Source organism: Scylla paramamosain, chromosome 22 (assembly GCF_035594125.1).
Source record: "Scylla paramamosain isolate STU-SP2022 chromosome 22, ASM3559412v1, whole genome shotgun sequence".
In the NCBI taxonomy this organism is placed as follows: domain Eukaryota; kingdom Metazoa; phylum Arthropoda; class Malacostraca; order Decapoda; family Portunidae; genus Scylla; species Scylla paramamosain.
Genome location: NC_087172.1, coordinates 1,192,755 through 1,205,000, shown reverse-complemented (window position 1 = coordinate 1,205,000; position 12,246 = coordinate 1,192,755). Strand labels below are relative to the sequence as shown.

The 12,246-nt window shown below is 41.9% G+C and overlaps 1 long non-coding RNA gene across 1 annotated transcript; it reads right to left on the bottom strand.

Moving 5' to 3' along the window:
- Nucleotides 1-3,232: 3,232 nt before the first annotated feature.
- Nucleotides 3,233-8,835, bottom strand: LOC135111407 (uncharacterized). Its single transcript, XR_010273730.1, has 3 exons — nucleotides 8,708-8,835; nucleotides 5,763-5,838; nucleotides 3,233-3,651 (listed from the first exon to the last, which is right to left on the bottom strand). It is a non-coding gene; the product is annotated as an uncharacterized LOC135111407 (long non-coding RNA).
- Nucleotides 8,836-12,246: the final 3,411 nt, after the last annotated feature.

Genomic DNA, 12,246 nt, shown 5'->3' with positions numbered 1-12,246 from the left:
CGAAATAATTATAGAAAGAGAAAAATGCAAAAATATTGTATTAGAGAAGTACCACATGGCAAGCGAGAGAGAGAGAGAGAGAGAGAGAGAGAGAGAGAGAGAGAGAGAGAGAGAGAGAGAGAGAGAGAGAGAGAGAGAGAGAGAGAGAGAGAGAGAGAGAGAGAGAGAGAGAGAGAGAGAGAGAGAGAGAGAGAGAGAGCACCATACTATCACAAGGGCATCCATCCCTGCCTGCCCTTCAGCCACACAATGCCTGCCGCTCTGATAACCTGCCCTCACCTGTCACCTGCGTGGGAGGAGCAGGAGGAGGAGGAGGAGGAGGAGGTGAAGACAGAATGAGGGACATAACACCTTCCTGTCTTGTCAAAAAGGATGAATGGGAGGCAGAAGATAAGAAAGAAGGAGGAGGAGGAGGAGGAGGAGGAGGAGGAGGAGGAGGAGGAGGAGGAGGAGGAGAGGAGAGGAGAGGAGAGGAGAGGAGAGGAGAGGAGAGGAGAGGAGAGGAGAGGAGAGGAGAGGAAGAGGAAGAAAAATGAGAAATAAAAAAGTGAAAAAAATTCATCACAACGAGAGAGAGAGAGAGAGAGAGAGAGAGAGAGAGAGAGAGAGAGAGAGAGAGAGAGAGAGAGAGAGAGAGAGAGAGAGAGAGAGAGAGAGAGAGAGAGAGAGGGCCCTAATACCATACATCACCACAATTCTCCTCTTCCCTTCAGATAAATCTTCCTCCATTTCTCTCCCATCCTGCTGAGAGGCCAGGGTTCCCTCCATTCCCTCCTTCCTTCCTTCTCTCCATTCCTCCTTCCTTTCTTTCCTTCTATCTATTCCTCCATTCATTCCTTCTCTCCATTCCTTCTTCCTCCCTTCTCTCCATTTCTCCATTCCTATATTAGTTCCTTTTTCCGCCCTTCTATTCCTTCCTTCCTTCCTTTCTTCCTCCCTTCCTTCCTTCCTTCCTTCTCTCCATTCCTCTATTCCTTTTCATTTTTTCCATCAGCAAAATGTCAATATTTTAGTAGTAGTAGTAGTAGTAGTAGTAGTAGTAGTAGTAGTAGTAGTAGTAGTAGTAGTGGTGGTAGTAGTAGTAGTAGTAGTAGTAGTAGATTAGGTTAGATAAGGTTTGGTTAAGTTAGGTTAGGTAAAAGTAGCAATAGTAGTAGTAGTAGTAGTAGTAGTAGTAGTAGTAGTAGTAGTAGTAGTAGTAGTAGTAGTAGTAGTAGTAGTAGTAGTAGTAAAAGTAATAGTAGCAGTAGGTTAGATTAGGTCAGCTTAGGCTACATTAAATTAGAATGGACTAGATTATGTTACGTTAGGTTAGGAACCAGACCAACCACCACCACCACCACCACCACCACCACGACCACCATCACCACCACCATCACAACGCCATTTACTATTAATAATCACAGCATTCCACCACCTCCACCTCCACCTCCACCCCCACCTCCCCTTTGGTCCCCCCGGTGCCTTCTCTCATGAATTACTGATGACCCCAGGGGCGTGAGCTGCGGCGCCTGCTGAGGGGGGAGAGGGGGAGAAGTAGGGGCCCCTGTAACAACCGGGGAAGGACAAGCACCCCAGGGCACCCCAGAGATTGACGGGGGAATTGTATGGAGATGTGATGTGACGGGGGAGCTCTCTCTCTCTCTCTCTCTCTCTCTCTCTCTCTCTCTCTCTCTCTCTCTCTCTCTCTCTCTCTCTCTCTCTCTCTCTCTCTCTCTCTCTCATTTTTTCTTCATAATTATTTCTACCGTCTCTCCGTATGTCAATGTCTGTCTGTCTGTCTGTCTGTCTGTCTGTCTGTCTGTCTATCTACGTTTGTCCACTTATTTTTACTCCTGAAGTACTGAGAGAGAGAGAGAGAGAGAGAGAGAGAGAGAGAGAGAGAGAGAGAGAGAGAGAGAGAGAGAGAGAGAGAGAGAGAGAGAGAGAGATACCATTACCACCACCACCACCACCACCCCCAACACCCCATTCCCACCCATCCCCCAATACCCAACAGCGCCTCCCTAAATGAAGAGGCGTTGGCTTTCACTAAGTTCCCCCTAAAAGCTAAAGAGCGTGTCCACTGAGAGAACGAGAACAAGAAAGAGAGAGAGAGAGACAAGAGAAGAGACAGGACCGTTTCTAACACACGGAATGGCGAGGTTAAGAGGTCACAAAGAGGAAGACAAAAGGGCGAGGAGGAGGAGGAGGAGGAGGAGGAGGGGGGACAGGAACAATACCAGCGGCTGACCAGGAGAGCGCAAAGGCATCAAAAAAGAAAACGGAGAGAGGAAGTGACTGCCTCATCAATATTAGGAGACAAAGAAAATGGGAATACACGCTAAACTTGCCCATTGTCTCTCGTGTCGTTACAAAAGTCTAACACGGGTGAGAATCCTTGCATTCCATACGTGTTTTTCGTCCCTGTGTCCTTGATGGGGTGTGTATGGCAGGGTATTGCTCCCCTTTCATTACTTCTGAGGGTGAGTGCGTGGGTGGGTGCGTGCGTGTGTGCGCGGCGGCAGTGTTACAGTCATTCATCATTGTAATTACCTTCACTAGGGACATGAGACGCAGCGGGGATACTAAGAGGGAATTTTGAGATTTAATTATGAGTTGGTGGTGGTGATGGTGGTAGTGGTGGTTCTCTCTCTCTCTCTCTCTCTCTCTCTCTCTCTCTCTCTCTCTCTCTCTCTCTCTCTCTCTCTCTCTCTCTCTCTCTCTGGTTAATGTCAAAATACTTCTTTTTTTTTTTTTTTTTTTTTTGTCTACGTATCGAGACTTTTGGGTCACCTTGTACACTGGGAACTTTGTGGGTCACCCTATACGTCCGGAAATTTTGTGTCATCCTGTACTGTCCGCTATAGGAACACCACCAGTACACAAACTTGGTGGTGTTGTCATGTTTTGTGATCGCCTCATTGGGTGACCCCCTTAACTGTGCATGTGTGGAGGTAATGGCTTGTTAAGGATTGATGGGGGTAAGTAATGGCAGTTTATGGGTTACTATTGGTCAAAGGGAAGATGTTTATAGCAGTTTATCAGCTGCGGCGATGAAGAACAGCTGTCGTGCATAGTCAGTACTGAATTAAGAGTGTTTATATAGAAAATCAAATACCTTCTCATATAAAAAAGTATATATATGAAAACAGAAGGTGTCTAGTATACGTAATATTGAGAAAACACGCTGACATTCACTGACACACACACACACACACACACACACACACACACACACACACACACACACACACACGAAACTAATAAAAAAGCAATAAAACGAAAATAACTTTGGCGACAGCACGTCTGCACATCGTCAGCGAAAATGAGAGAGAGAGAGAGAGAGAGAGAGAGAGAGAGAGAGAGAGAGAGAGAGAGAGAGAGAGAGAGAGAGAGAGAGAGACCCGATTCATAAATAACTAAATATTCAAATAACTAAGTAAATATATAAACCACATTTCCTATTCTATTTCCATTTTCTTCCATTTTCTTCTCTTTTCCTTCATTTCTTCTATCACTTCATTCTTTCCTTCTTTCCTTCCCTCCCGCTGTCCATTCTTCCTTCTCTTCATCATCCATCTTTTCTCCCCTTTCCTTCTCCATCCTTCTCTTCATCACCTATCTCTTCCTTTTCTCATCCTTCCTTCTTCCTTCCTTGTTTCTATTATGCTGGAAATATAGTAGGAAGGAGGGGGCACTAAGCATAATAGTCCCAATATTAAACACAATCAACAGTATAAGCGTCAGGAAATAAAAAAGTCTACACTAAAAAGGTACCATTTTCTATGACTCGCCAGTATATAGAAAACTGGTCCGCCTTTGTCAGGGGGACTATTACTTTTCTACATTTCTTAGTACATTGTAGATTTCCACGAGTATTATATTATCATTAATCTTCTGAGCCCCATAAAGTGTTCAGTCTTATCTGGGCGAAGATTTGATGATTTTATGAAGTTTAATGGCTCAAAATCAGTGAATTATAAACTATTAAATAAACTAATAAATTCCTTAGCTGAAAAGTCTAGTTGCATACAAAGTTTACTCACAATAGTTAATACATTCCAATAGCCCATTATATCATACGGAATTATGGAGGTCTTTAAATGTATATGTGATGCAACAAAGGTGATAACAAGTCTCAGGGACAGTAAACAGGATAGGACAGGAAACACGGGGGGGGGCAAGCTTGATAAGGGTCGCTTAAAGAGAGAGAGAGAGAGAGAGAGAGAGAGAGAGAGAGAGAGAGAGAGAGAGAGAGAGAGAGAGAGAGAGAGAGAGAGAGAGAGAGAGAGAGAGAGAGAGAGAGAGAGAGAGAGAGAGAGAGAGAGAGAGAGAGAGAGAGAGAGAGAGAGAGAGAGAGAGAGAGAGAGAGAGAGAGAGAGAGAGAGAGAGAGAGAGAGAGAGAGAGAGAGAGAGAGAGAGAGAGAGAGAGAGAGAGAGAGAGAGAGAGAGAGAGAGAGAGAGAGAGAGAGAGAGAGAGAGAGAGAGAGAGAGAGAGAGAGAGAGAGAGAGAGTGGAAATAGTTCTCAAATATAGTGGTAGAGGAATAAAGCAGACTCAGTAATCAGGTTGCTGGTGCTGAATCATTAGGGACCTTTAAAAGATTAGATTAAATTGATGGATGATGATGAAAGTGTGGAAACAGAGGCAAAGAGAGCCTTTTTTTTTATGCATGATGGAAACAGTTTAAATTTCCCTTATAACATTTTTCCTTACTAAACATTTTTCTCCCTCAAAACTCTTTGGTAGTGCCAATTTGAGCTCTCTCTCTCTCTCTCTCTCTCTCTCTCTCTCTCTCTCTCTCTCTCTCTCTCTCTCTCTCTCTCTCTCTCTCTCTCTCTCTCTCTCTCTTGCCAGTAAATAAGTACATACAGTATACTAACATTTCACTGTACACTTTTGGCAATACCGCAAAAACAATTACTATTCTACCATTACTAATTCCAAGCTTATAATGTTATTTCAACTCTTTGACTCCTATAACCTGTTTGCAGTCTTGTCTGGGGTGCAATAAAATGGCTTGATAAACTTTTTTTTCTCTCTCTTTCAAGTTGCTTCTTTTTCCATAGCCAGTCTTCTCGGCAAGTGTAAAAAATATATTCAAATGCATAGGGTATACAGATATTTCACTGTACTATTGGGGGAAACTCTAACATGGTATAAGAAATGCTTGAAAGAAAAAAAAAGAAACAGAAAATGGGTGAACTATTTTGACAGCACAGAAAAGAGTAAATTCTTTCGTTAAAAAAAAAATAATTGACAGTTTTGCATTTTCATCACTCAGGCTCATACCACGATAAGAGTTTTCTCAATAATATACTTTTTTATACAGTACCCAGAACACCTACTAATTCACCAAGCTTTGTCATGTGCATCACCACAGCCACACAATAGCAGGAGTGACCACCAGCACAATAGTACAGCGACCACAAAGCTAACCAGCATTGATCCGCAATACCTGACATATGTTGCAAATTATCACATGTGCAGCGATCTTCCCTATCACTTAGAACTGATAGCAAGCCTCGTGATAAACGCCACACAAAAGACTTCACAAAGAATGACCTTCAGTGCGGCAATATAAAAAAAGGTAAATAAAACAATGAATGCTATAACAGAATCACACAAATCTTTAGTACACCAATAAAAAATAAATCAATAAATAAAAAAATAAAAAATCACATGACCTTCCCATTGCGAGCACACTTATCTTTGCACAAAAATATTCACAGGTAACAAATAAGCAACAAATACACAAAATACAAATAAGTGAGACTCACCTGCCGCAGAGGAACCTTGAAAGTGATGAAGCGGGTGCCTGGGATGATGCGGCCCATGCTGGTGTACTTCTCCCACCTGCATCACACGGGAGAGAGTGAGGGAAAGCTGTGAGTGAGGGCATGAGGTAGTGTTCATGGTGGTGCACAAGACGACACCAACAAACTTACATTACCATCATCATCATAACATCAGCTAGCCTCAAAAAAAAAAATGCATCATCGTCATCACCATTATATATACTACCCTTCCAAAGCATACATTATCATCATCATCATCAACTAGTCCTTGGAAATGCCATGACAGGAAGCACAAGATAGTGTTCACTGTACTGTACATGTAAGAAGTAAAACTAATATTCATAATCATCATCCTTTTATCTGCATTCCTTTCAAAACAAACGTATACCATCATCACCATCACACCTGCTACTCATCCATAGCAGAAATACTCTTTGGAAATGCATGGAAGTGTTTAGACATTAAATATGACATGGCACACTGCTGTCAGATACATACATACATACATACATACATACATACAGTAGACAGGGGAAAGATTAATTTAGTTTCACTGCTATTTACCACACCTTTCCATAATCACTAGACACTGAGACATTTCTTCCTTTACAGCCACTTCCAAACACTGTATTGACTAGCAACTGCAACACAAGAATATAAGAACATAAGAAATAAGGGAAGCTGCAAGAAGCCATCAGGTCTACACGTGTCAACCCCTGTATGAAATATACCTACCTATTTCCACCTATCCCCATCCATAAATCTGTCTAATCTTCTCTTAAAGCCCCCTAATGTCTTAGCACCAACAACTTGATTACTGAGTCCGTTCCATTCATCTACCGCTCTATTTGAGAACCAATTTCCTCCTATCTCCTTTTTAGACTTAAATTTTTGAAGCTTGAACCCTTTATGTCTTGTTCTGTCACCTATTTTTCTAATCCCTTGCTTTCTTGCAGGCGATTATAAAGATTTCATACACTGCTTTAGGTGTCAAGAATTACTGCATGTCACAGGGAAAGAATTAATCAAAAAACCTCATCAACTGTTTAGCTGTTCAGCACCCAACCCTAGACTACCTCTACAGGGGCTCCAGCAATTGTTCTGCCCTCTGACTGTATTCTCCCTATCTCCCTATCTCTTCAGCGTTTTAGGTGCACCAATGAAAGGAGTCAACAACACACCACATAGTCTATTGGTTATTGCTCTCTGCTCACAACACAAGAGGACCACAGTTTGAGTCCCAGGTATGGTTAGACAGATGGGTAAGCCTCTTACTGTGCAGCCCATGTTTACCACCAGCATGTATGTATGGGACGTAAACTGACGAGTGATGACCTCCCTGCCCCAACGTGTGACTTGTGAGTGCTCAGTGCCACACAAAGATTGGTCACTACAAGGCATGAGCTCGGCCCATAAAGAACAGCTGGCTGACCGACCAAGAGATGACCGCGGATTAACAAAACCGAATTCTCACATTGGGCCGGCTCTTGTGAGGAACAATATTGCAGTGCAGGCCCGTGTTAGTTCAGTTTGAATGGCCTCACCTCTCTGGTAAACTCTGGAACTCCCTGCCTGCTTCTGTATTTCCACCTTCCTGTGACTTGAACTCTTTCATGAGGGAGGTTTCAAGACACCTAGCCTGTAATTTTTGACTACCACTTTTGACTATGTTCAAAGGCTGGCACCTCAGTGGGCCTTTTTTAATTGCAGTTTTGTTGCCCATGGCCAGTGCCCCTCCTACATTAAGAGAGAGAGAGAGAGAGAGAGAGAGAGAGAGAGAGAGAGAGAGAGAGAGAGAGAGAGAGAGAGAGAGAGAGAGAGAGAGAGAGAGAGAGAGAGAGAGAGAGAGAGAGAGAGAGAGCACTAGTCTGTGTCCTCTTGATATGGTATGTGGTTAGAGGACTCACAGGGATATCAGCTCCACAGGTTAGGACCCATACACAGTTAGAATCATGTTGCATTAGGTATAAATTTAACTATTCCTTTACTTCAATTTTTCTCTCTTTTAGTTGTTTTGGTTGATGAAACCTGTTGCAGTTTGGTTTTCACATATTCTGACTCTTGTCCAAGCATTTTAACAGATTTTTACCCACAATTCCTGTCTTCCTTGTCATACACAGAGTCAGGTTCCTTAACATTCTTGGATAATGACTCAAATTTAACAAAAACAGTTGTCACAGGTTTCATCAAATTAATAAATAAAACACATTTATGTATAAAAGAAAAAGTTAGTCTAGAAATTACTAGGATGCAGTTTACCAAAAATAATTTCACTTACCATAATAGGAAAAGTATAAATCTGACCTATATAAGAAAAATTAAAATAAATAACAATAAGTGAAAATAATAATGATGATAAAAATAACAATAATAATAACAATAACAACCACAACAACATGTGAGGGCAGGCCAACACATGCACGCAGACATTAGCTATACAAGGGGTCAGGTCAATCAAGTCAGCCCAGCACTCGTCCTGACCTGACCTCAACAATATGGCACTCATCCACCGGACCAAATTCAAATTCTCAAACCTGTTTTACGTAGAAAATTTCAAAAACAACCTACATTCCATCCATAAAATCCCAATATATCACACACGCACTGTTAATATCACCAAAAAATTAAAAAACAGAAAATGGAGAGAAACGTAGCACTAATAATTATATTTTACCAATCTTACCTATTTAATTTCCAGGTATATGATGAGGGCGTCAAATATACAAAGAACTATAGCTAATGAATCCGAAATATCTCACATCTAATTCGTATATATAATCAGAACACTTCAAAAAGAATCGTTGGGGAGGTTGTAGGAGTAATAATTATCTTTAACTAATTTACTTATTTCCTAAGTATACCAGGTAATGAGGACTTTAAATATACAAGGAGTTAAGGCTATAAAAGCACCAAGTACACTGCATTACCTGTCCGGCACCTTATTCTTGCTAGACATGATGACAACGTGCACTGAAGCGATTTGCACCTTCCTGCCTCTCGCTGCTGCTGATGTAAACACTCCGAGACCCTCGCTTGACTCCCTACCCGACACGACATTCCTCAATTTTGAATCTATCTAAAATATTATGAACTTTTTACTATACTCCAAAGGCGTGAAATATAATAAAGTTTCCTCTGGTTTGGCTTATATTTTTAAGGTTTATCAGCGTTTTTATGATACAAGTGGTCATTTGGTTCAGCCGTTGAAGGAAGGTTAAGGCGGGAGGATTTAAAGTAAGGTCAACGCACTAACGAAGATTTCGATTAAATATCCAGACGCTGAGTCAGTATGTAGGGGAAGATGGTTGGTGCATTATCAAAGGGCGTTTAGACATAGTGCGGAATTGCCTTAATGTACCATTTGTCTAACCTGAACGTACTCTTATAACTTGATATAATCCAAACAAACCTAAACCGCTTATATTTTGTTTTTCTTCTTAATGAACCAGATCGAATACACCACATTTTTATTTATTGTCAGAATGCTTTAGTAAGAAAAAAAATTAAAATAACAAACCACTCGAAATTTTCTAAAACGAGAAGACTGCTCTGTGTGTGTCTGTTTCATTTATCTTTTTATCATTTATCCTGCCACAGCTTGATTAGATGTTCAATCATAGGCATGTGTAGGATATTACTAAACGCTAAAGACCCTGTAGATAGCCGTGTATAGTTTAAATCTACCAGTCTACCCTTGCACCACCCCATGAGCCACCGCCGCCAGTCACTCAAGGCCAGCAGGCGGGGAGCAGCGGGGCAGGGATGCAGGGTGTGCAGGCACGGTGGAAATGCTTAAGCCGTTAGGGGGTTAAAGTGAGGTGAAAAAGGTCTCTGCCTCTAATAACAATACTTGTAGGAAATCAGACAGCATTAATGAACTGCTGTGTTGTGCTGTGGTTACTTCTAAACAGACAGGCAAGCAGGCAGGCAGGCAGACATACATACAGAAACACATACATACATATATACACACATATCCGTGCATAGGGTACATGCAAACATATATACTTACTTAGATAGACAGACTGACACAAGCAGATACTGGCAGGTGAAATACAGACGGACAGGTAGAAAGACAGGCAGCCAGACAGACAGACAAACACAGAGACATACAGACAGACAGACAGACAGACAGACAGACTATCAGGTAAGCAGATTAAAAGACTGGCAGAAGCGGACAGACAGACAGAGATACACACAGGAGCAGCTGATAAGTAGATAAATGTTTAATTTGAGCAACATTTAAATACCGTTGACACGATCTTTTTTTTTTCTTTTTCTCACACGAATTCAGTTTAGCACGACTTGAAATCAGTGTTACAACTCAATATTTCCAAATATCCCAATAACAGTAACAACAGTAACAACAACAACAACAACAATAACAACAACAACAACAACAACAACAACAACAACAACAACAACAACAGTAATTGAAGGTTTACACGGGGGAATTTTTCCTCCCGGCTACCTCCAGCCACTTGGAACTGCCGGCAGGTTTCAGCCGAAAGCACTCACGCTCGAGAGCAGCCGCTGGCCTGCTGCATTGAAACAAACTGTCAAGATGGAGTCCTCCTCCAAGCTGGATGCTGTAGCTATGATTTTGCCGTGCTTCAATAAAAAGCAAAAGAAGAAACGGTTGTGGACTCATTCTTGGCTAGCAAGAAGAAATACAAGCAGTGTTTATTACAAACTCTTCAGAGAACTTAGAGTCAGCAGCAGCAACATCCGTAGTAGCAGCAGCAGCAGCAGCAGCAGCAGCAGCAGCAGCAGTAGTAGTAGTAGTAGTAGTAGTAGTAGTAGTAGTAGTAGTAGCGGCAGTAGCAGCAGCAGCATCAGGGTTGGATTTGATTATGAGTACGGTTGCACTGCATACATTGCAATATCCCAACACACACACACACACACACACACACACACACACACACACACACACACACACACACACACACACACGTACACACACAGGCAGACAGGAAGGGGGAGGAAAGAAGGAGAGGTAAGGGGGAGAGGGATGACCCAGGATTGGGGAGGGTGACGGGGCAGAGAAGAGCAGGTTGGGGAGGGAAATGGAGGGAGGGTGATCTGTCTTGGAGACAGACACTGCACCACCATCCCTACGGTGAAAGACAGGGCAACACACACACACACACACACACACACACATTTGTGTATGATATTTACCCCTCTATTAAACAACAACCAAGGCAAGTACAATTTGCCTCCACCCTTCTTTTTCTCTTAATCATTTTAGTCACCACAAACATATTATCCTCAGCTCCCCTGTCCACATGGAATCTATTCTGTTTTGTGTTTACTAATACAGTCTGCCTGTAGTTCTTCAATTCATTCTTACGTTTGTATCCTTCCTTGTGCAACAGACTCATTCCACTTCCTCGGCACTCATTCCACTTCCTTGTGCAACAGACTCACTCGGCACTCATTCCACTTCCTCGGCACTCTCTCTTCATCCCACACTTGGTTGAGTAATTCAGTCACTCTGTCGTTCACTACCTCACCACTGTAGAACTCGTACAATACCACATATCATCTGGGCCTGTTGTCTTACCATTCTCCCGCCTTCTCACACACCTCGCCACTTCCTCCCTGCTGATTCCGTCATCCAGTTCGTTTGCATTTTCCCTTTCCAGTGTCACAGATTTAGATTTTAGGTTATTTCATTGACCACAACAACAGTTTTAAATACATATATTTAACCAATTATTGGTCCAATAAATGATATATGTAACATTGTGCTCGAATGAAAGTATAGGTACTATTCGTAAACATTATCACAGCGGAAGATAAAAAAAAAATGTGAAAAAATTAACTAATTAGATAACAAATAAAACAGAAACCTTATAAAATTCTAAGAAATAATACAAAAAATAGAGCTAATGATAAAAACAAAAAAATCACACTTCTTACTTCTTCCCAGAATTCTTTGCTTGCCTTCCTTATTCCATCCTTCTCTATTATAACTATCCCATTCACTTTCAGACTCTCCACACCAACACTGCCTGACATATTCTCATCTCTCATTAACCTGTACCATTCACGCCCTCCTTCCATGCCTTTCCCTCTTAAAGATTCAATCACACTCCCTTCACACTTCACCTTGGCATTCATTATCATTCGCCTTGTCAGTTGTTGTAGTTTCACATACGTTGCCCGTGCATTCTGATACTCATTCTCCGCCTCATCACTTTCAAGCCTTTTTTTTTTCACACAGCCACCTACTTATTTTCTTTCGCTCCTTCCTAACCTCCCTGATTCATCATTTCACCATGGTTTACATATTCTCTTTCTTCTGCCTACTCTCACAAACCCATCCACATCATGCAGACTTACTTCATCACAGCCTCTTTCACTCAAGTCAACCTGAAAGTTCTCCCACCTTAAATCTCTCACTCTGATTCCTTTTCTTACTCGTCACTTTCACTTCCTTCCTTCCCTGCATCAAGCA